Raw genomic sequence first — 24,454 nt, forward strand, 5'->3', positions numbered from 1 at the left:
CGTGGATTCCACACATTGGAACAAGGAGTTGTAAGGTTGAAGTTGCCTTGGTATGATGGCTATTTCTGATTGTCAACTTGATGATTCGGGAATGAATTAAAAGCCAGAAAGAGAGGGGACACCTGTGAATTAGAGTGAGAGGATGGGGAGGACACAGGCTTCTTATTCGGATCTTGGCGTGGAGATACTGAAGCAGATTGGCCATGAAAAGCTTAGGTCCAGGCAAGGTATATATGCTTTTAATCACAGGAGTCTGAGGAAAGCATATCTGAGTTCATGGTCAGCCTGGAACAAAGCAAGTTACATATTCAGGTGTTTTGGCACACATCTGTAATCTTGGATACACCTTCTACTGGAGGCCCACATATGGACATTGAAGAAGGAAGACTCACTCTTCTTCACCTGCTTGTATTAGTTTGCCAGCATATGTGTTGGAACCTACTTCTTCAGGGTTCTAGCTTATACAGAGGTTTGGATAAAAGACTAGCCTTGTGGTGCTGAGCAACTACTAGGTTTTTGGACTTCCCATTCACTACTGCCCATTGTTGGGTTAGTTGAACTACTACAGACACTATGTCTTAAAAATCAGTTGCCTTTTTATAGACTGAGCATGGCAGATCTTTCCTTCTAATGTTTCTTTCTTCACATTTGAAGTTTTGTCATATGCGTTTTCCATTTGCTTACTTGGAGTTACACTCTATATTTTTATGACTATATCAAAGTGTGTTGCTTTCCTCATTTCTTCCTCCATCTGTTTATCATTTTAATAAAGAGTGCTAATGATTTTTTTAGTTCATTTTGTTTCTAGATCAGTTGTAGGTGATTTCTGGTAGGCCCTCTGGCATCACTTACATATACTATGATATCATGGGCAAAAAGCAATCCTTTGACTTCTTCTTCCTCATTTCCATCCACTTGATCCCCTTTAGGTGTCTTATTGCTCAACAAGAATTCAAGTACTTTGTTGAATGGATAGGAAGAGAGTGAGTAGCCTTGTCTCAGCCCTGAATTTAGTGAAATTAATTTAAGTTCATCTTCATTGATTTGATGTTGTCTATTGCTTTGGTGCTTATTGCTTTTATTATGTTTAGGTATGTATCTTGTGTTTTTCTATGCTGGAGGACTTTTAAAAATTTTTATTTTCTTTTTTTTATTCTTTATTTTTTATGTTATTTTCTTTATATACATTTCAAATGTTATCATGAAAGTTCCCTATACCCTCACCCCACTCTGCTCCCCTACCCACACACTCCTGCTTCTTGGCCATGGCATTCCCTTGTACTGGGGCATATAAAGTTTGCAATACCAAGGGGCCTCTCTTCCCAGTGAAGGCCAAATACACGTGCAGCTAGAGATACGAGCTCGGGGAGTACTAATTAGTTCATATTGTTGCTCCACCTATAGGGTTGCAGACCCCTTCAGCTCCTTGGGGACTTTCTCTAACTCCTCCATTGGGGGCCCTGTGTTCTATCCTATAGCTGACTGTGAGCATCCACTTTTGTATTTGCATACAAATACAAAATATGTACTGGCATAGCCTCATACGAGACAGCTATACCAGGGCCCCTTCAGCAAAATCTTGCTGGCATATGCAATAGTGTCTGGGTTCGGTGACTGATTATGGAATGGATCCCCGGGTAGGGTAGTCTCTGGATAGTCCATCCTTTCATCTTAGTTCCAAACTTTGTCTCTGTAACTCCTTTCATGAGTATTTTGTTCCCTATTCTAAGGAGGAAGGAAGTATCCACCCATTGGTCTTCCCTCTTCTTGATTTTCTTGTGTTTTGCAAATTGTATCTTGGGTGTTCTATGTTTCTGGGCTTATATCCACTTATCAGTGAGTGCATATCTAATGACTTCTTTTGTGATTGGGTTACCTCACTAAGAATGATATCCTCCAGATACATCCATTTGTCCAAGGATTTCATAAATCCATTGTTTTTAATAGCTGAGTAGTACTCCATTGTGTAAATGTACCACATTTTCTGTATCCATTCTTCTGTTGAAGGACATCTGGGTTCTTTCCAGTTTCTGGCTATTATAAATAAGGCTGCTATGAATATAGTGTAGCATGTGTTCTTATTACCAGTTGGAGCATCTTCTGGATATATGCCCAGGAGAGGTATTGCTGGATTTTCTGGTAGTATTATGTCCAATTTTCTGAGGAACCTCCAGACTGACTTCCAGAGTGGTTGTACAAGCTTGCAATCCCACCAGAAGTGGAGGAGTGTTCCTCTTTCTCACCATCCTCGCAAGCATCTATTGTCCCCTGAATTTTTGATCTTAGCCATTCTGAGGTGTGAGGTGGAATCTTAAGGTTGTTTTGATTTGCATTTCCCTGATGATTAAGGATGTTGAACATTTTTTTTTCAGGTGCTTCTCAGCCATTCTATATTCCTCAGTTGAGAATTCTTTGTTCAGCTCTATGCCCCATTTTTAAATGCGGTTATTTGGTTTTCTGGAGTCCATCTTCTTGAGTTCATATATATTGGATATTAGTCCCCTATCTGATGTAGTTTTGGTAAAGATTCTTTCCCAATATGTTGGTGGCCTTTTTGTCTTATTGACAGTGTCTTTTGCCTTATAGAAGCTTTGCAATTTTATGAGGTTCCATTTGTCAATTCTCAATCTTACAGAACAAGCCATTGCTGTTCTATTCAGGAATTTTTCCTCTGTGCCCATATCTTTGAGGCTTTTCCCCACTTTCTCCTCTATAAGTTTCAGTGGTTCTGGTTTTATGTAGAGTTCCTTGATCCACTTAGACTTGACCTTAGTACAATGAGATAAGAATGGATCAATTCACATTCTTCTACATGATAACCGCCAGTCGTGCCAGCACCATTTGTTGAAATTGCTGGTTTCTTTCCACTGGATGGTTTTAGCTCCCTTGTCAAAGATCAAGTGACCATAGGTATGTGGGTTCATTTCTGGGTCTTCAATTCTATTCCATTGGTCTACCTGTCTGTTGCTATACCAGTACCATGCAGTTTTTATCACAATTGCTCTGTAGTACAGCTTTAGGTCAGGCATGGTGATTCCATCAGAGGTTCTTTTATCATTGAGAAGAGTTTTTACTATCCTAGATTTTTTTGTTATTCTAGATGAATTTGCAAATTGCCCTTTCTAACTCAGTTTAGAATTGAGTTGGAATTTTGTTGGGGATTGCATTGAATCTGTAGATTGATTTTGGCAAGATAGCCATTTTCACTATATTGATCCTGCCAATCCATGAGCATGGGAGATCTTTCCATCTTCTGAGATCTTCTTTGATTTCTTTCTTCATAGACTTGAAGTTCTTATCATACAAATCTTTCACTTCCTTATTTGAGTCACACCAAGGTATTTTATATTGTGTGTGACTATTGTTAAAGGTGTTGTTTCCCTAATTTCTTTCTCAGCCTTTTTATCCTTTGTGTAGAGAAAGGCCACTGATTTGTTTGAGTTAATTTTATATCCAGTTACTGTACTGAAGCTGTTTATCAGGTTTATGAATTGTCTGGTGGAATTTTTAGGGTCACTTATATATACTATCATATCATCTGAAAAAAGTGATACTTTGACTTCTTCCTTTCCAATTTGTATCCCCTTGACCTCCTTTTGTTGTCGAATTGCTCTGTCTAGGACTTCAAGTACTATATTGAATAGGTATGGAGAAAGTGGGCAGCCTTGTCTAGTCCCTGATTTTAGTGGGATTGCTTCCAGCTTCTCACCATTTACTTTGATGTTGGCTACTGGTTTGCTATAGATTCCTTTTATTATGTTTAGGTATGGGCCTTGAATTCCTGATCTTTCCAAGACTTTTATCATGAATGGGTGTTGGATTTTGTCAAATGTTTTCTCTGCATCTAATGAGATGATCATGTGGTGTTTTGTCTATGAGTTTGTTTATATAGTGGATTACGTTGATGGATTTCCATATATTAAACCATCCCTGCATCCCTGGGATGAAGCCTACTTGGTCATGATGAATGATGATTTTGATGTGTTATTGGATCCAGTTTCCGAGGATTTTATTGAGTATTTTTGACCAATATTCATAAGGGAAATGGGTCTGAAATTCTCTATCTTTGTTGGGTCTTTATGTGGTATAGGTATCAGAGTAATTGTGGCTTCATAGAATGAATTGGGTAGAGTACCTTCTGTTTCTACTTTGTTGAATAGTTTGAGAACTGGAATTAGCTCTTCTTTGAAGGTGTGACAGAACTCTGCACTAAACCCACCTGGTCCTGGGCTTTTTTTTTTTTTTTTTTTGGTTGGGAGACTATTAATGACTGCTCCTATTTCTTTAGGGGATATAGGACTGTATAAGTCATTAATCTGATCCTGATTTAACTTTGGTACCTGGTATCTGTCTAGAAATTTGTCCATTCCATTCAGGTTTTACAGTTTGTTGAATATAGCCTTTTGTAGAAGGATCTGATGGTGTTTTGGATTTCCTCAGGATCTGTTGTTAGGATACTGTCCCTGTGCCCTCTAGTGAGTCTGGCTAAGGGTTTATCTATCTTGTTGATTTTTTCAAAGAACCAGCTCTTGGTTTGGTTGATTCTTTGATCAGTTCTTTTTGTTTCAGCTTGGTTGATTTCGCCCCCGAGTTTGATTTTTTCCTGCCATTTACTCCTCTTGAGTGAATTTGCTTCCTTTTGTTCTAGGGCTTTTAGGTGTGCTGTCAAGCTGCTAGTGTATGCTCTCTCTAGTTTCTTTTTGGAGGCACTCAGAGCTATGAGTTTCCCTCTTAGAAATGCTTTCATTGTGTCCCATCGGTTTGGGTATGTTGTGGCTTCATTTTCATTAAACTTTTTAAAGTCTTTAATTTCTTTCTTTATTCCTTCCTTGACCAAGGTATCATTGAGGAGAGTATTATTCAGTTTCCACGTGAATGTTGGCTTTCTATTATTTATGTTGTTATTGAAGATCAGCCTTAGTCTGTGGTGATCTGATAGGATGCATGGAATAATTTCAATACTTTTGTATCTGTTAATGCCTGTTTTGTGACCAATTATATGGTCGATTTTGGAGAAGGTATGATGAGGTGCTGAGAAGGTATATCCTTTTGTTTTAGGATAAAATGCTCTGTAGATATCTGTTAAATCCATTTGTTTCATAACTTCTATTAGTTTCACTGTGTCTCTGTTTAGTTTCTGTTTCCAGGATCTGTCCATTGATGAGTGGGGTGTTGAAGTCTCCCACTATTATTGTGTGAGGTGCAATGTGTGCTTTGAGCTTTACCAAAGTTTCTTTAATGAATGTGGCTGCCCTTGCATTTGGATCATAGATATTCAGAATTGAGAGTTCATCTTGGAAGATTTTATCTTTGATGAGTGTGAAGTGCCCCTCCTTGTCTTTTTAGATAACTTTGGGTTGGAAGTCGATTTTATTCTATATTAGAATGGCTACTCCAGCTTGTTTCTTCAGATCATTTGCTTGGAATATTGTTTTCCAGAGTTTCATTCTGAGGTGGTGTCTGTCTTTTTCCCTGAGATGGGTTTTCTGTAAGCACCATAATGTTTGGGTCCTGTTTGTGTAGCCAATCTGTTAGTTTATGTCCTCTTATTGGGGAATTGATTCCATTGATATTAAGAGATATTAAGGAAAAGTAATTGTTGCTTTCTGTTATTTTTGTTGTTAGAATTAGGATTCTGTTCTTGTGGCTGTCTTCTTTTAGGTTTGTTGAAGGATTACTTTCTTGCTTTTTCTAGGGCCTAGTTTCTGTCCTTGTATTGGTGTTTTCCTGTTATTATCCTTTGGAGGGCTGGATTCATGGAAAGATATTGTGTGATTTTGGTTGTTTCATGGAATACTTTGTTTTTTCCATCTATGGTAATTGAGAGTGTTGCTGGGTATAGTAGCCTGGGCTGGCATTTTTATTCTCTGAGTGTCTGTATAACATCTGTTTAGGATCTTCTGGCTTTCATAGTCTCTGGTGAGAAGTCTGGAGTAATTCTGATAGGCCTTCCTTTATATGTTACTTGACATTTTTCCCTTACTGCTTTTAGTAGTCTGTCTTTATTTAGTGCATTTTTTGTTCTGATTATTATGTCTCGGGAGGAATTTCTTTTCTGGTCCAGTCTATTTGCAGTTCTGTAGGCTTCTTGTATGTTCATGGGCATCTCTTTTTTTAGGTTTGGGAAGTTTTCTTCTATAATTTTGTTGAAGATATTTGCTGGCCCTTTAAGTTGAAAAACTTCATTCTTATCTACTTTTATTATCCATAGGTTTGGTTTTCTCATTGTGTTCTGGATTTCCTGAATGTTTTGAGTTAGGATCTCTTTGCATTTTGCATTTTCTTTGATTGTTGTGTCCATGTTCTCTATGGAATCTTCTGCACCTGGAATTCTCTCTTCCATCTCTTGTATTCTGTTGCTGATGCTCGTATCTATGGCTCCTGATTTCTTTCCTAGGGTTTCTATCTCCAGAGTTGTCTCCCTTTGGGTTTTCTTTATTGTTTCTATTCCCATTTTTAGATCTTGGATGGTTTTGTTCAATTCCATCACCTGTTTGGTAGTGTTTTCCTGTATCTTTCTAAGGGATTTTTGTGTTTCCTCTTTAAAGGCTTCTAGGTATTTACCTGTGTTTTCCTGTACTTCCTTCTTAAAGTCCTTCTTTATCATCATGAGAAGTGACTTTAGATCCATGTCTTGCTTTTCTGGTGTGATGGTGTATCCAGGACTTGCTAAGGTGGGAGAGTTTGGTTCTGATGATGCCAAATAACCTTGGCTTCTGTTGCTTCTGTTCTTATGCTTGCCTCCTGCCATCTGATTATCTCAAGTGCTTATTGCCCTCAATATATCTGATTGGAGCCTGTCCTTCCTATAATCCCAATTGATTCAGGACTCCTCAGAGTCCAGCTTTCTCTGTGATCCTTTGCTTGTGGGCTCCTGTGAACCTGAGGTTCTGGGTGTGTCAGAGTTTTTGGCAGTCAATCTTCCTCTGAGACCCTGAAATACTGGTGTGACCCAGCTTCTGTTATCCTGGGATCCTGTTGTCCTAAGATTCTGGGCGTGTTACAGTGCCTGGAATTGGTGTCTCCTTTGAGGACCATAAAGCTGTCTGGTCAGTGATCCTAAGATCGAGTGAAGAGTCCTCTGGGGACTGTTGGGGTGTCCACTGATTCCGGGCCCAAGGTGACCCAGTGCTGGTGCCAATTGGAAGGGACTTGTGCCTTTGGTCAAGCAGGTTTTCTGCTTCCCTTCTGCTGTCTCAGGTTCCGTGTGATTGGATTGGAATAGATGTTGTGTTCCACTCACTTGTGATCCTAAGATTGCGTCTAGAGTCTTTTAGGGACCGTGGTGTGTCCAGTGACTCCTTGCCCTAGGTGGCCCCTCATTTACATTTCAAATGCTATTCTGAAAGTCCCCTATACCCTCACTGGCCTCCCCACCCTGCTCCCCAATCCACCCACTCCTGATTCCTGTCCCTGGCATTCACTTGTATTGGGATTAATAATATGAACTAACCAGTGCCCAGCAGAACTGTGTCTCTAGTTGCATATGCCCCCCTCTTCTTTCTTGATTTTGATAATCTCTCTGCCTTTTATTTCATTTGGGTAATGGGTTGTCTGTGTTCTTGATTTTCTTAAAGAACTAGCTCTTGGATTCCTTGACTCTTTTTATTATTCTCTTTGTTTCTAATTGATTGATTCCTGTTTATATCCTGCCTTCAAATCCAACCAGTCTCTCAATGGGATGAGGCTTTGCCTCACCTTGGGAACTGCAGCATGTAATAAACAAAGCTCTTGCTGTTCTCTGTGGTGTGTGATGCACATGACATCCTCACTAAAACCCCTTCATAGCCAGGTTTAAGGGTGTATTGAAGCAGTCTACTATGTCAGTGTTACCTGCAAGGAGACATTAACAGAGGTCTGTACATACTTCCACAATATTTTCCACCATGGTCTTTCGAGTCCTATTGGAAAAAATTATAATGGGATCATGAGTGCACACACACACACACACACACACACACACACACACACACACACACACACCACAGACAAAAATCATTTGTGGGAGATATGTTCCTTCTACCATGTCGTTCCCAAGGAAGAAACTCATGTTTCTAGGTTTGGCACCAAGGATGAATACCAGTTGATCCATCTCATTAGCTGATCATCTCAACCAAATCATTTCTTTCTTTTTTTCTTGTTTTGTTTTGTTTTGTTTTTAGAGACAGGGTTTCTCTGTATAGTCCTGGCTGTCCTGGAACTCACTTTGTAGACCAGGCTGGCCTCGAACTCAGAAATCTGCCTGCCTCTGCCTCCCAAGTGCTGGGATTAAAGGCATGCGCCACTACACCTGGCTCCCAAATCATTTCATGATCTCTTTATCTGTATTCATGTTCTATGTGATTTTGTGTGTGTGTGTGTGTGTGTGTGTGTGTATGTGTGCTTTATTGACATTGTGTGCAAATTATTTGCACCCTTTGAATAATGAACCCATTAACAAAAAGACATCACAAACGGAATCACTGGAGGAAGCTTGGCAGGGCAGGGGGGGTAAGAGTGGGGGGCAGTTAGCCTTAGAGTGACTTGACAGCCCCTGTGGTTACTCTCGTTTTGTTGCAGGTTACACCTTAAATGCAATTGTGTTTTTTATTTTATTTTTCTTCTGCTGTTGCCCTTAGAGTAGTGATGAACATACTATATTGTGAATGCTGGGAAATACTCTGCCACTGAATTACATCCCAGGGCTGGAACCCAATTCATCTTCTACAACAATTACAGTGCAGCCTGGATGAAGACACTCAGCGGACAATGTGGCCATCTCAAGACTGGTTCACAAGAATGGCTTACAAAATGCTTTTAAGACTGGGAATGTTTAGCTATCTGGGAGAGAAAATAAGGAACTGCTGTCCACACTGTACATTAAGGACCGCTTAGTCTGTTAAAGGCTGACATGGATTATTGACTCATGTCACATGTGCAAGTAGAAAAATCCAGGTTAATGTATGCATCTGGTAACATTTACTAAACACACCACCACACCTGAGTAGACTTATCAAGACCCAGTTCCCTCCAGGTTCCAAGATATTCAACGAGTCCCCACAAGTACAATAGTAACATGGTTGTGTGGTCTCAATCTAGTCTCACCTCGTTCCTAGTGCACTGCTGATGAACTTCTCTCTGTCAGTTCATAGAAACCAGAAGACCTAAAGTAGAGAGTAACCAAAGCCTCTATCCTGATACTCTGACTGCTGAGAGTGTAAATGTTCTGTGTGTCAATAAGTATTTGTGGATTACTTCTGCTACACTATAACTCTCTGACCAATCTCCAGTCTCAATAAATACTTCCATTCCATGAATTGGACAGCAGTCACCTGGGAGAAGCACTTCCTCAATATACTCCCAGATCTGGTGTGACAAAAGGGCAGCTGCATATGACCTTCCAAGTTTCTCCACATGCACGGGCATGCTCTCCACCAGAAACATGTGGACACAGCTGCAGGTTCCAGTCAGTGTGGCTGCTCTTGAGCTTCCTCCCCACATTGCTCATTTTAAGATACGTTTGTTGTTACTAAGAGGGTTTCATCATCCCAACACAGCCTACCGGAGTCCAGTCTCAATTCTGAAATTTAAGGATAGGCCTAATCTACATGGTCATCCTAGATTAGAAGTGCAAGATCTGCTCTGAAATTGAAAATAACAGATGCTGGGTCATGATCCTGAACACACAATGAGCAGTGGTAACATCAGAGTCCTGCATACATGCCTGGCAAGCCTAGAAGATTGAACATGCACAGCTCAAGCATCTCCTGAGATTTCTCCCCTTAATTGCAGGTAATCCAGTCCACCTAATACAACACATGCACTAGAAGGACAAACAGCACCAGCAAAAGGTGTGGGGATGTCACACAGCTTAGAAAATCTGCTGCTCTCTCAAAAGACCCACATGGGACCTAACAGTCATCCAAAACAGGGCCTACTATTCCTTCTTTTGGCCTCTGAGGTTACTATACTCAGGAAGAGCTGCAGACATATCATAGGAAAACAACCATTCACATAAGTAAAAATGACTCTAAACAGCACAAAAACCAAACCAACCAACCAACCAAACAAAAATCACGGCAAATTATGTTCATGGACAAGAGCATCTATCAAATACTATTTCAGAGCCTGACTTGGAAGGCCGTATCTCTAGTGTGGTTGTCAGTGATGCTGTATTGCAAGCAAAACTGAGGTATATGGCTCTGGCCTTCTTGATTTATTTCATATTCCTTTATGAATGTTTTTATTTCCTCAGCAGCAGCAGAGCAATGACTGTATATTACTCAATATCTGGTCCACAGTGTCAGTCAAGAACGTACATTATAGAGTGCTATATTTTAGGTATAGGAGAATGTATGTTAGCATGAATACAGTATCACAGTGATTACATGATAAAGTGTGTTTATATGGGGCAAGTCACATTATTCACAAGAGACCACTGTCTTGTATACACCTTGGTGACATTGAGTTCACTCTGTAGCCCAGGCTGCCTGGTACTCACAGAGATCCTTCTCTGGCTGTGGGTTCTAGGTTTACAGGAGGGGAGAGAAATCTGAATAAGGAAGATGGTCTTAAGAGCCAAGAGTTGTAAATCAATTTTTATTCATAAGAAATATAATGCTTAAAAAACAGGCTTTAAAAGTATAGTTAATATAAGTAGATAAAATAAAAAAACCAAACATGAATACCAATAATAAGAACATATAATTTCCCAAAACCCTAAAAAAGAATAAAACAATAAACAATAAAAAGCAAAACTTCAACCAAAACTCTAACAGAAAAATATTGTACATTAGCATTCTTTCACTGCATATTAAGTAGTACAGACCTACAGCCTGTATCTCCTCTTGGACTGCTGTTGACAAGGCAGTCACCTCAGTCCTCTCTCAAGGGGTGTTGCCAGAACAGGAAAGGGAATAACACCCTGAATCACCTGGCCCACTGGTTTCCTCCTATTCACACTGAGGAAATGAACTGTGTGGAAGAAGATTCATCCAAGGAAGATTGTGGATATTGGGGATGGAGTTCAGCAGGGGGCTCCTGAGGTGGAAACTAATTCTGCAGGAGGCTCTCTTCCTGGGCTGTGAAAATTTCAACTCTTGCTGGAGTCTCTGAGTCCTAGGAGAGGAAGGTAGTTCTAAAGGCACAGACTTAGTGGAGACCTAAATGTCAGCTGTCAGACTGCTGTCTCCCACCACCTCAACAGGACAGTTAACACTGATCTATTAACTGAAACCATTGCTGTTATATACATGCAGGGCAAAATGTCAAACAACACTCACAAACACATTGACTGACAAGCTGCCACTCCTATTTCTATCTGAGGAAATCAAGAATTGGGCAATAGGAAGAGACCTCATTGGATTACAAAAAGAAAGAAACCCTTAAGCCCCCCAGATTAATGACAATGAAAGGACTCATTGGTATTTGCATTTTGATTTTAACCCTGCAAGGTTCTTCCCACCTCAAGTCACATGACCCTTGCATGACCTCTGTCCCAGGACCTAGATGCTGCTCAAAGATCTGCATGCCATCCCACTTATCATGAACACATGTAGAAATGTGGCATGTTATTCATCTGTCACCCTTTCTAGACTTCAGATTAAAGCAGAGCATCAAGGTCCACTTGCCAATGATTTAGTTTGCCTCACAAGAGGCTAACTTCCCAGAATATGTGTGTATAAAAAGAGCAATGAACAGCCACATTCCATGACGTGGGTGGCTGGTTGGGAGTGTGGATTAGAAAGGTGGTAGGGGAAAACAAAGATGAATCCAATGGGGCAAATGGTGTCAGACAGTATTAGCTTGACTGAGCTGCTTGTCCCTACCTGAAGTTGTTGGGTCTCGAGGTTGCTGGTCTGTTCCTGTTCTTCTTTACCATTCAGATTCATATCAACCAGACATTTCTGAATGGGGGCCCAATCAATCTGTACTTCCTTGCTCTCCTGCTTCAGTGGGACAGGCATCTTCTTAATTAGATTCTTTTCCATGAGCCAGCTATGTAGGTTTCTGGAAACACCCTCTGCATAGTAAGATCCTGCAGCCTCCTCCCATTCCTATGTACAGGCCCATTAAGCCCATCAGGACCCTGATTCCTATGAAGACTTAATGCAATACCTCTCAATAAATCTATGACAGCAAACAGCCATTTCAGGAAAGAAGAATTTATAGCTGCAGCCCAAACACCAATAAGGGTCCATGTATCTCCAAAAGAATGAGGCACTGGGGTAACATCAATTAGTGGAGTGCAAATACCATCAGGGTAAGTCAAAAGAACCAAGGGGAGGGCATTCTATCCTTGTGTTATGTCTCACTCAGCTCTCTAAAACACTATCTGAGAACCAGGCTCTCAGTACTGCATAATAACCATGCACATTCACTCTTCTATTGAGAGGCTTCTAAGGATGCTTGGACAATGCTGGGAGGGGTAACAGTCTCTTATGGGTTTATGAAAACTGAGTTTATTATCCCAAGGCACACTGATGGCTAAAAGCAGAAGGGGTAGAACCAGAACTGCAGAATCTCCAGTCCATAAACCAAGGAAGGCAGAATTGCCATTCCACAATTGATGGGCTCACTGACTGGTACTTACAAATAAAAGTTTATCTCCTTCTTGAGCTCATAGAATGGATTTATCTTCTGGAAGGGCCTGGTCCTAGGAAGACAGAACTCCATGAATATGGGCCTTTAGGAACACATTTCTCAGGCTGAGTGCTGGACTACCCCAGCCATGGAAAGCACATTCTGGATTCTATATACTGGGATGATCTTCAGCTTCGAAATTTGTTATCCTTGTCCAGGGCAGCAGAAGCTAAGCATCAAGATGGAGGGTTCCCTGGCTCCCTGTGTTCAATCAGTAGGGTTGGATGTTGCCATATAACCAGCTATGTTCTCAAGAGCCTAGGCCTCACGTCTTTGCCCACCAGAAACCTGTGATTACATTTTTCCTGTTTTCACAACTGGGGTTGTAAATCCTGAATAACTTATACCGTAGAAACAGACCTTACGCATAACCCTGGAGATGTGATCAGACATCACCACAGCTTTATAATATGCCCAAAGGATACAAGTGTATGCACAATTGTGACCACATAAGCAAAGAAGAGTGTTGAATAAAGTCAGGGCTCTGAGACTTCAGAACTAACATCAGCTTGAAATTGTTATGAAGATAAATCCTCAAGCCAAACACAGACTCCATAGGTTCCCAAGTTTGGAGGGAAAATTAAACATACAAAACTAATGCACATGTAGGTTCCTGTGCACAAACACAGACTCACAGACTTGAACACACACACACACACACACACACACACACACACACACACACACACACACACACATACACGGAGAAAAGGAAATAGTCAGAGAATGAGAGCCAGAGACAGAAACAGAGCACAATTAGATGCAAAAGTAATTTATGCGGTGGTGTGAGTGGATGTGAGTGGCCGCCGGAGCTGCGGACGGTTTGCCCGAGCCCGTTAGCGCCGCTGGCCCAGAGTCGCCGCCATGTCCCGATACCTGCGCCCCCCTAACACGTCTCTGTTCGTCAGGAACGTGGCGGACGACACCAGGTCTGAAGATTTACGTCGGGAATTTGGTCGTTATGGTCCAATAGTAGATGTTTATGTCCCACTTGATTTCTACACTCGGCGCCCAAGAGGATTTGCATATGTTCAATTTGAGGATGTTCGTGATGCTGAAGACGCTTTACATAATTTGGACAGAAAAAGTAATTTATGCAACATTACTGTCTCTCAGTATAAGGAAAACAGACAAAAAGGAACAGGAATGAACCTCAGGCCTTCTAGACATGCACTGAGAAATAAAATGTGGGACCAGGTCCCTCTAGATACTACGAGGAGCTTCCAAGTACTCAGTCACCTGCCAGGCAAGTATAAACACTCACCACAAACTCACATCACCTAGAACCTCACAAAGCCACATCCTGTCAAGTGCTTTCCAAATGCATGCTGGGAACTCACTCTCCACTGCCTCTATCCCTGAATTCTTCATTCAGAATACAAGTCTTCTTTTCTACTGGAGGAAGCAGAAGAGTCCATTTCTCATCTCTCTCCTGATCAAGCTTCAGGTTCTGCCTCTCCACTATGAAGCATGCATGGACATGAGGTTGGGCATAGGGACGTTCTGGTGGTACAGCTTCATAGAACCCACCTCCTTTAAAGGATAAGATGAGGCTGACATTGAAGACCCCAGACTGACACCACAGGTTTTGGAGCAAGGCATACCTCTTGTTCATGTATCCCCCTTCGAAAGCGATCAGGTGATCTCTCTACTCATTTCTCTTCTGGGTAATGAGGTGCAGCTCTGGTAACAGCCTCTCCTTTTCCTTTTTGAACTCATTCTCGCTTAGGTCACGTGCAGTGGATGATGTCTGTCTGTGAGTCCCTATATGTAGAAGAACAGAAGAATACTTTTATGTGAGAATGCAAAGAGTGTAGGCAGACCACCAAAAAAGAGAACATGCCTGGAAACTAGTGACACCAAAAAGAGTTTGGTCTGGCTTGAGATGCCTCCACAGTGGGTCTCAGTTCTACCAGTACTCTAGAGAGACCAGGAGATGTAAACAGCCAGGTGTTTCCTCTGCTTCCCTAAACCTGATTATTATTACCAGAGAGATGGCTTACTCAGGATGATTATCAACTGAACAGAGTGCAATTTGACTTCAGAGCCATCAGTTCTGTGGTTTCACAAATCAGATGGTAAAATCACAATTCTCAAGTACTTTAGTGGTTGGAGATGCTCAGATCTCCTACCCAGTTATGCTAGGCCCAGGACTTGGGCTTCAAAAGTCATGCAGTGGGAGAACATGGTCAGAATACTATCAATTCCCCCTATTGAAACACCAAACACCCAAGAAGTAGCAATAGGATCCCATCTCTGTCTGGGTGTATCCACTATGACAGGTCTGTGGTTACAGTATCAAAATGCCTGCCACTCACAAGTGGTGATAAAGAAAGGTAAAGTGGGAACTGTCATGGAGAGGAGGTCAGAGTAGTTCTGAGAACATAAGGTCATGGCCTGGAGCACAATTCTCTCCATCATACTACTCCCAAATAGCCACTGAGGTTAAAGAACCCTGAGAGTGAAATACAGTCATGGCCTTCCCTAAAGGGGCATAGGTTAGACACTCTGTGACTCCTGGTGGTCTCATTGAGTCCCCATGTAACACCCACAATCCTCAGTGAATGTAAATACTTGGAGTTCTTAGCATAACAGGTTTGGCCTTGCCAACTCCTGCTTAGGGGATGGAGAAAGTAATGTTCTGAAATCCTTGATGTTCAAGAATTTTGATAATTATGGAAATTCTTTTTCTACCCAGAGACTCCAGTTCCTGTGCATCATTACTAGAAAGGCCATCTCAGGCCACCCGTTCCTGGGAGCTCAACATCCACTTCCCAGGACTTACTCCACATTCCCCAGGTCCATATCCTTCATCCTTCATTACTCTCAGATGGAAGGCCAGCATCCTTCCCCCTCTCTCTGGCCTCTCTCCCATCCACACTGGCTCTCCCAAAAAGATTGCTGAGTCGAGAAAACATGTCCACCAATGTAGAGGCTAGACACTGAGTGAGAATCCTAAGTGAGCTTGTTGCTACAACACTGGTGACATCACAGGAGATGCCAAGAACTCTTCTAGGACACAATAGATTTCCCAAGAAGGGATTGCTGATGTCATGGGCATCATGACTGGCATTGCCTAAGTAATTCCTATGTATCTAACTGAGTGTTTCCTTTGCGAACCCTTCTCAGAAATGTCCCATCTTACCTTAAAATTTCTTCAATCAGCAAATGAGCCATTAAAAACTACTGAGAAATCACACCAGTTTGAATATGCTGAGGTTTTGGGTGCTGAGCCATGGCTCCAGACATCTATCTTTGTTAACTTATAAAGAAAAACAAAAAGCCAAATCAAAACAAAACCACAGGGAGCACATATGAAGTGATCAGTTTTGATCAGGCCATTTTAGATATAACAATGCATAGTGACTCTGAATTGAAAGGGTCCTATATAAAGTTTTGTGGAACATTGTAAGATTAACAAATGTCATTCAGAACACAACAGGATGTGATCACCATGAGCTTGCTCTGAGTCAAGTTATTTTTCTATGTCAGTGATTGGCAGGCATATTACACCAACAATCTGAAATAGGGGCCAGACAGAGAACACAATGGCTGTAGCTATACTGGTGGGTATAACGCCTCAGCATTAGAAAACCCAGGTCTCTGTGACTAGGGCTGTCCTAGCAGTCCTAGGAGCCCCCACTTGTAAGCCTAGCTATTGGAAAATGGAAGTAGGATTATCTGAGCTGAAGGTTAACCTGGCAAGCCAGGTAGAGGACAATATGGGATATGTGAGACCCTGTTTCAGAAAACAACACTGAAACACTGAAGGTCAACCTACCAATTCTTGTCTATTATAAAGAACTTACCGCTCTCCCTCTACAAGTCTTTCTTTCTCGGAAGATGGAGAAGTGGAAAAGATCTTTCTATTCTATGGCCCTTGTTCTCTCTTTCACTAGGTCCACATTAAGAACAAATTAAAGTGGGTATCCCCATATGAACAAATGAGCAATATCCACTGCTGGTAGCATGATACTGTGCCTATGACTATCTCTAGCTTCCCTGAGTGTTGCTGCCCCTGCAGGAAGTATCAGGTGCTGAGGCCAAAGCCCAGAGAACCTTTCAAGTGGCTAGACAGAAACCATGATAGATACTCCACTTCCTTGTTCTTAGATTAAATCTAGCAGACACAGTGTGAATCTGGTGAGCTACTTAACCTTACATCTTACTTTTCCCTCCACCTTTCTGTGTTCAGTATCAGAAAGTGTTCATGCACCTCCATCCCAGATTTATCTTGTCATACTTCCCAGGGCATAGATTTTTTATATATATATAGAATTGGGTGTAGTCAAGCGGTTGCTGCCCTCAGTAAGATGCAACGAGTAAAAATAGCATGTGACCATAACCGTATTGTATTTCTTTACACAAGAATATTAGTTGAAATTTGAGCATAACTGAGGCCTTTTTGTGCCTAGACCTGGCTCACAGTGAAGGTGGGGGAACACCCTGGGTTTCTCTGCAGTGACAGGGTGAGGTGGAATGGGCACTGAGCAATCTGAGCAACACTGCTGAGGCCCCTCATTTCAGGTAACACACACATTGTCTGTTCTCAGTCCAAGGAGCTCCTGTTGAGGCCATGGACCTTGTCTAAACATGGTAAGGTCATGCAAACCTCTTTCCTAATGATACAAAGTTCTCTCTGATAATGCTTGCCCACTTACCATAACTGTAGCAAGTTTGTTATAAGCCAGCAGTCTATTTCATACTTTTGCTCTAATATGCCTGACAGCCACGGATGCAAAACAAAACAAAACAAAACAAAACAAAACAAAACAAAACAAAACAAAACAGAAATCTTGACTCAGAACAGGGTGATGCTGATCATGAACCATGTTATGTTTTGTATGCTATGTTTGTTAATCTTCTGAAATTACAAAATCTATATGCTTCACATAGAACCTGTCAATTTGAAGGTCAAAATCAACTATTATGTCTAAAATGGGTTAAGCCAGAGCCCTTTTAGGGCAGCACTTCCAGACCTTGTGCATGTGATGTTTGCACTGACCTGGCCTTGAGAAATGTCCAGGACAGAGTTTTGAGTTGTTGCCCTGGTTGTGCATTGTTGTGGCGTACATTCACTAAACCATCCCTCTTTAACTGAGTTCAGTGTTTCTGTGGTTTGTTGGGTGAACCCTGGACAGGAACCCTTCCTTTCATCAGCACATAGGACAATGAGCCAAGGTCAGGAATGGTGACATCTTGCAGTAAATTATGTTACAAGAGGGATGAGGGATGAGGGATTTATCCCTTGTGATAAGGATCAGTTGTCTCCTTGGTTCTTTTTAGGTCCCTGTTGGCCATGTGCAACCGGTTCAAAAGCGCAGTTCTGATGTCCTTGGGATCCTCGTATTCCCATGATGCACTCAGACATGCCTAGAAACAACCAGAGCACTGCCAGAGAGCTTGATAATGTAAGGGAGGGAACATTGCTGTTTTCTGTTGCAGGATATTTGATCGCATTGTAAACCCCAAGATTGTGTTATTTTCTGAAAAAAAAAAAAACAGAAATGATAACAAAAACAAAAACAAAAACAAAAACAAAAACAAACAAACCAAACCCCTTTTTATGGTGTAGCTCATCCCTAGCACAGACTTTTAACCCAAGAGCTTTCTGTTTACTGTACTTTCTTGTCTGGCTCAGGTGTAGCACACACCTTTATTGCAAGACAAAATAAAGTCAACTCCAGGTTAAGAGGCAGAAGAATTAACCAGTTGAAAGGGAATGAAAATAACTAAACCAATGGAAGGTCTTTAACTTCAAGGATATTGAAGACAGTGAGGAGAGGGATAAAGAATGTGTTCCTTCTGGGAGGTCAGCAGAGTAGGAAGGTCAGCTGGGTACTTTTCCTGACTCTCTGAGCTGGCTCCTGAGTCTTCATTTGTAAAATGAAATGCCTGGCATATGTGTGTGTGTGGTTTTTAAAAATTTATTTATTAATTATTCCATTCGATTACATCTCACATGGTATACTACTTCCTGCTTACCCTTCCACCAACCCCTCAAACCATATCTTCCCTCTCCTCCTCCCCTTTGCCTGGATGAGGGTGCTCCTTCACCCACCCACCCTTTCCTTCCCTACTGTTTTAACAACCCTGTTCACTAGGGCATCAAAACTCTCCAGGATGAAGGGCCTCCCCTCCCATTGCTTTCAACAAGGCCATCCTCTGTTACAATATATCTGAAGCTATAGATCCCTCCTTATAAACTCCTGGGTTTGTGGTCTAGTCTCCAGAAGCACTGGGTGGTCCTGCCAGCACATGTTGTTCTTCCAATAGATTTGCAACCCCCCTCTGCACTTCCAGCTTTCCCCCAAGCTCTCCGAAGGAGTTCCGTGAGCTCAGTCTAATGGTTGCTTCCAACTGTCAGTTGCAGGCTGGACCTCCCAAAGAACTCACTTGAGATTCCTGGCCACAAGTGCCTCTTGACCACAGGAACCTTGCCTGGTTTGGTTTCTGCAGACAGGATGGATCCCCAGATAGGGCAGTCCCTGGATAGCCCTTCAGTAAGTCTATTTTCCATTTCTTGTCCCTGTTCTTCCTTTGCTCAGGAACATTTCTGGGTTCAAAACTTTGAGATAGGTGTGTGACATCAACCCTTGACAAAGGGCAATGGCGTGGGTTGGGATGGGGTGGGGGTTAGCAGAGTCACACTTACCCACTGGAGGTGGTCCTTACAGGTTTTATCTTCCCCTTCTCTGAGCATTTAGCTAAAGTCATCCCCTTTGGGTCTTGGAGCCTCACATTTCGCTTATAGACATATGGTCACATATAGACCCTCAAGAGGCTATCCTCTGTTCCTCATCCCCTAACCCCTACATATTTTTGTTTGATTTCCTGACCCTCTGTACCTCTCTCCCATCCATTCCAGTACCTTATGCTATCCCCTTTATTTCCTCCCCCTCCTATCTCCCTCCCAGGTCCCACTCTACTTCCACCTACCATGATCATCCTATTCTCCCCTTAATGCAGGACCTAAGCATCTGTACCCTGATCTTCCTTCTAAGCACCATAGGTTCTGTGGGTTGTATCATGGTCATTGTGAGCTTTTGGGTTAATATCCACTTATCAGTTAATATCCACTAATCAGTAATCCACTTATTTACATAATGTCTGTTCTTTTGTGTCTGGGTTGCCTTACTCAGGATACTATTTTTTAGTTTCCTTCCAATTGCCTGGGAATTGTATGAAGTCATTGTTTTTTATCACTGAGTAGCACTCCATTCTGTAAATATATCACATTTTCTGTATCCATTCTTCTGTTGAGGGACATTTGGGTTGTTGTCAGCTTCTGGCTATTATAAATAAGTCTGCTATAAACATAGTGGAGCATGTGTCCTTGTCATGTGTTGGAATATTTTTTGGATATATGCCCAGTAGTGGTATAGCTGGGTCTTAAGGTAAAACTATTTCCAATTTTCTCAGGAACCACCAGATTGATTTCCAAAATGGTTTTACTAGCTTGCTGTCCCACTAGCAATGGAGAAGTGTTTCTCTTTCTCCTCAGCCTGTCCAACATCTGCTGTTACCTTCATTTGTGATCTGGCTGGTATGAGGTGGAACCTCAAGTTGTTTTGATTTGTATTTGCCTAATGACTAAGGATGTTGAACATTTCTTTAAGTGTTTCTCAGCCATTCGAGATTCCTCCATTGAAGAGTCTCTGTTTGGCTCTTTACTCCACTTTTTTTGTTCGTTTTGTTTTGTTTTGGTCTTGTTTTGTTTGTTGTTGTTTTTTGAGACAGGGTTTCTCTGTATAGCCCTGGCTGTTCTGGAACTCACTCTGTAGACCAGGCTGGCCTCGAACTCAGAAATCCGCCTGCCTCTGCCTCCTGAGTGCTGGGATTAAAGGCGTGCGCCCACCACTGCTTTAATCTACTTTTTAATAGGGTTATTTAGTTCTCTGGAGTCAAACTTCTTGAGTTTTTTGTATATTTTAGATACTTTAGGCCTCTATCAGATGGAGAGTTGGTAAAGATATTTTTGCAATCTGTGGGTTCCCATTTTGTCCTATTGACAGTGTTCTTTGCCTTCCAAAAGCTTTTTAATTTTATGAGGTCCCAATTGGTGATACTTGATCTTAAAACATAAGCCATTGTTTTTCCATTCAGGAAGTTTCCCCTGTGCTCAAGTATTCGAGGGTCTTCCACACTTTTTGTCTTCTATTCGATTCAGCATATCTGGCTTTATGTGGGCATACTTGATCCACTTGGACTTGACCTTTGTACAAGGAGATAAGAATGGATCAATTTGCATTCTTCTACATGCTGACTGCCAATTGAACCAGCACCATATGTTGAAAATGCCTTCTATTTTCCACTGGATGGATTTAGCTCTTTGTCAAAGATCAAGTGACCACAGGTGTATGAGTTCATCTCTGGGTTGTCATTTTTTTTCCAATTCTGTACCTGCCTGTCTCTGTCCCAACACCATGCAGTTTTTATTACTATTGCTCTGTAATACAGCTTAAGGTCAGGTATGGTGTGATTCCCCCAGAAGTTCATATATTGTTGAGAATATTTTTTGCTATCTTGGGTTTTTTTGTTATTCTAAATGAATTTGCAAATTGCTCTTTCTAACTCTATGAAGAATTCAGTTGGAATTTTGATGGGGATTGCTTTGAATCTAAAGACTGCTTTCAGTAAGATGTCCAATTTTACTATGTTAATCATGCTAACCCATGAGCTTGGTAGATTTTTTCAATTTTCTGAGTTCTTCTTTGATTTCTTTCTTCAGGGATTTAAAGTTCTTGTCATACAGATCTTTCACTTCTTGGTTAGAATCACAACAAGATTTTTTTATATTATTTGTGACTACTTTGAAAGGTTTTGTTTCCCCACTATCATTCTCAGCCCATTTATACTTTGAGTCAAGGAAGGTTACTGATTTGTTAGAGTTAATTTTATGTCCAGCCACTTTGCTGAAGGAGTTTATCAGTTGTAGGATCTCTCTGGTCGAATTTTTGGGGTCACGTATGTGAACTATTTATCATCTGCAAATTGTAATATTTTGAGTTCTTAGAATTATATCCTCTTTGACCTCCTTTTGTTGTCTCATTACTCTAACTAGAACTTGGAGTACTATATTGTATAGGTAGGGCCTTGTCTTGTCGCTGATTCTAATGGGATTGTTTTGAGTTTCTCTCCATTTAGTTTGATGTTGGCTATCAGTTTGCTGTATTTTGTCAAGTGCTTTTTCAGAATGTAATGAGATGATCATGTGTTTTTTTTCTTTGAGTTTGTTTATATGTTTGTTAATATAGTGGATTACATTGATGGATTTCCATATATTGAACAATCTCAGCATTCCTGGATGAAGCCTACTTGTTCACCATGATTAATAGTTTTGATGTGTTCTTAAATTTGGCTTCCAAGAATTTTATTGAGCATATTTGCATTGATATTCATAAGGGAAACTGGTCTGAAATTTTCTCTCTTGGGTCTTTTTATGGTATCTGTGTAACTGTAGCTTCCTAGAAAGAATTGAGTGGTTTTTCCTTCTGTTTCTGAGTTATGAAAGAGCTTGAGATGTATTAGTGTTAGATCTTCTTTGAATGTCTGAAACCATCCGGTCCTCGACCTTTTTGGTTGGGAGACTTCGAATGACAGCTTCTATTTCCTTGGCGGTTATGGGGTCGTTTACCATGATCATCCTTTTCTCCCCTTAATGCAGGAATGAAGCATCCATACCCTGATCTTCCTTCTAAGCACCATAGGCTCTGTGGGTTGTACCATGGGCATTGTGAGCTTTTGGTTTACTATCCACTTATCAGTGGATAAATACATTTCTGTTATTTTGTGTCTGGGTTACCATACTCAGGATAATATTTTTTAGTTTCCTTCCAATTGCCTGCAAGTTGTATGAAGTCATTGTTTTTAATCACTGAGTAGCACTCCATTCTGTAACTATACCACAATTTCTGTATCCATTCTTCTGTTGAAGGACATTTGGGTTGTTGTCAGCTTCTGGCTATTATAAATAAGTCTGCTATAAACACAGTGTAGCATGTGTCCTTGTTATGTGTTGGAATATTTTTTGAGTATATGGCCAGTAGAAGTATAGCTGGGCCTTAAGTTAAAACTATTTGCAATTTTCTCAGGAACCACCAGATTGATTTCCAAAGTGGTTTTACCAGCTTGCAGTCCCACCAACAATGGAGGAGTGTTTCTCTTTCTCCACAGCCTGTCCAACATCTGCTGTCACCTTCATATTTAATCTTAGCCAATCTGATTGGTATGAAGTAGAATCCCAAGATTGTTTTGATTTGTATTTGCCTAATGACTAAGGATGTTGAAGATTTCTTTAAGTGTTTCTCAGACATCTGAGACTCCTCCTTTGAAGAGTCTCTGTTTGGCTCTTTACTCCACTTTGATTGTTTGTCTTTGTTTTTTGTTTTGTTTTTGTTTTGTATGTTTTTCAAGACAGGGTTTCTCTGTATAGACATGGCTGTCCTGGAACTCACTTTGTAGATCAGGTTGGCCTCGAACTCAGAAATCTCCCTGCATCTGCCTCCCGAGTACTGGGATTAAAGGAATGGGCCACCATGCCTGGCTTTACTCCACTTTTTAATAGGGTTATTTAGTTCTCTGGAGTCAAACTTCTTGAGTTTTTTGTATATTTTAGATATTAGGCCTCTATCAAATGGAGAGTTGATAAAGATCTTTTTGCAATCTGTGGGTTCCCATTTTTTCCTATTGACAGTGTCCTTTGCCTTCCAGAAGCTTTTTAATTTTATGAGGTCCCATTTGTTGATAGATGATCTTAAAACATAAGCCATTGCTTTTCCATTCAGAAGTTTCCCCTGTGCTCAAGTATTCGAGGGTCTTCCACACTTTCTCTTCTATTCAATTCAGCATATCTGGTTTTATGTGGACATACTTGATCCACTTGGACTTGACCTTTGTACAAGGAGATAAGAATGGATCAATTTGCATTCTTCTGCATGCTGACTGCCGATTGAAACAGCACCCTATGTTGAAAATGCTGTCTATTTTCCACTGGATGAATTTAGATCCTTTGTCAAAGATCAAGTGACCACAGGTGTATGGGTTCATCTCTGGGTAGTCTTTTTTTTTTTTTTTTTTCAATTCTGTACCTACCTGTCTCTGTACCAACACCATGCAGTTTTTATTACTATTGATCTGTAATACAGCTTAAGGTCAGGCATGGTGTGGTTCCCCCAGAAGTTCATATATTGTTGAGATTTTTTGCTATCTTGGGTTTTTTGTTATTCTAAATGAATTTGCCAATTGTTCTTTCTCACTCTATGAAGAAATGAGTTGGAATTTTGATGGGGATTGCATTGAATCTGTAGACGGCTTTCAGTGAGATGACCATTTTTACTATGTTAATCATGCTAAGCCATGAGCTTGGTAGATTTTTTTCAATCTTCTGAGTTCTTCTTTGATTTCTTTCTTCAGGGATTTAGAGTTTTTGTCATACAGAACTTTCACTTGCTTGGTTAGAATCACACCCAGATTTTTTATATTATTTATGACAATTGTGAAGGGTTTTGTTTCCCTACTATCATTCTCAGCCCATTTGCACTTTGAGTCGAGAAGGCTAATGATTTCTTAGAGTTAATTTTATGTCCAGCCACTTTGCTGAAGGTGTTTATCAGTTGTAGGATCTCTCTGGTCGAATTTTTGGGGTCACTTATGTAAACTATCTATCATCTGCAAATTGTAATATTTTGAATTCTTAGAATTGTATCCCCTTTGACCTCCTTTTGTTGTCTCATTACTCTAACTAGAACTTGGAGTACTATATTGAATTGGTAGGGCCTTGTCTTGTCGTTGATTCTAATGGGATTGTTTTGAGTTTCTCTCCATTTAGTTT

General features: G+C 40.9%; 1 pseudogene; it reads right to left on the minus strand.

Moving 5' to 3' along the window:
- Window positions 1-10,935: 10,935 nt before the first annotated feature.
- LOC146999639 (uncharacterized) overlaps window positions 10,936-24,454 on the minus strand; it is a 28,127-nt pseudogene continuing 14,608 nt past the window's right edge.

Source organism: Mus caroli, unplaced genomic scaffold (assembly GCF_978045245.1).
Source record: "Mus caroli unplaced genomic scaffold, Mus_caroli_1 scaffold_157, whole genome shotgun sequence".
Lineage (NCBI taxonomy): Eukaryota > Metazoa > Chordata > Mammalia > Rodentia > Muridae > Mus > Mus caroli.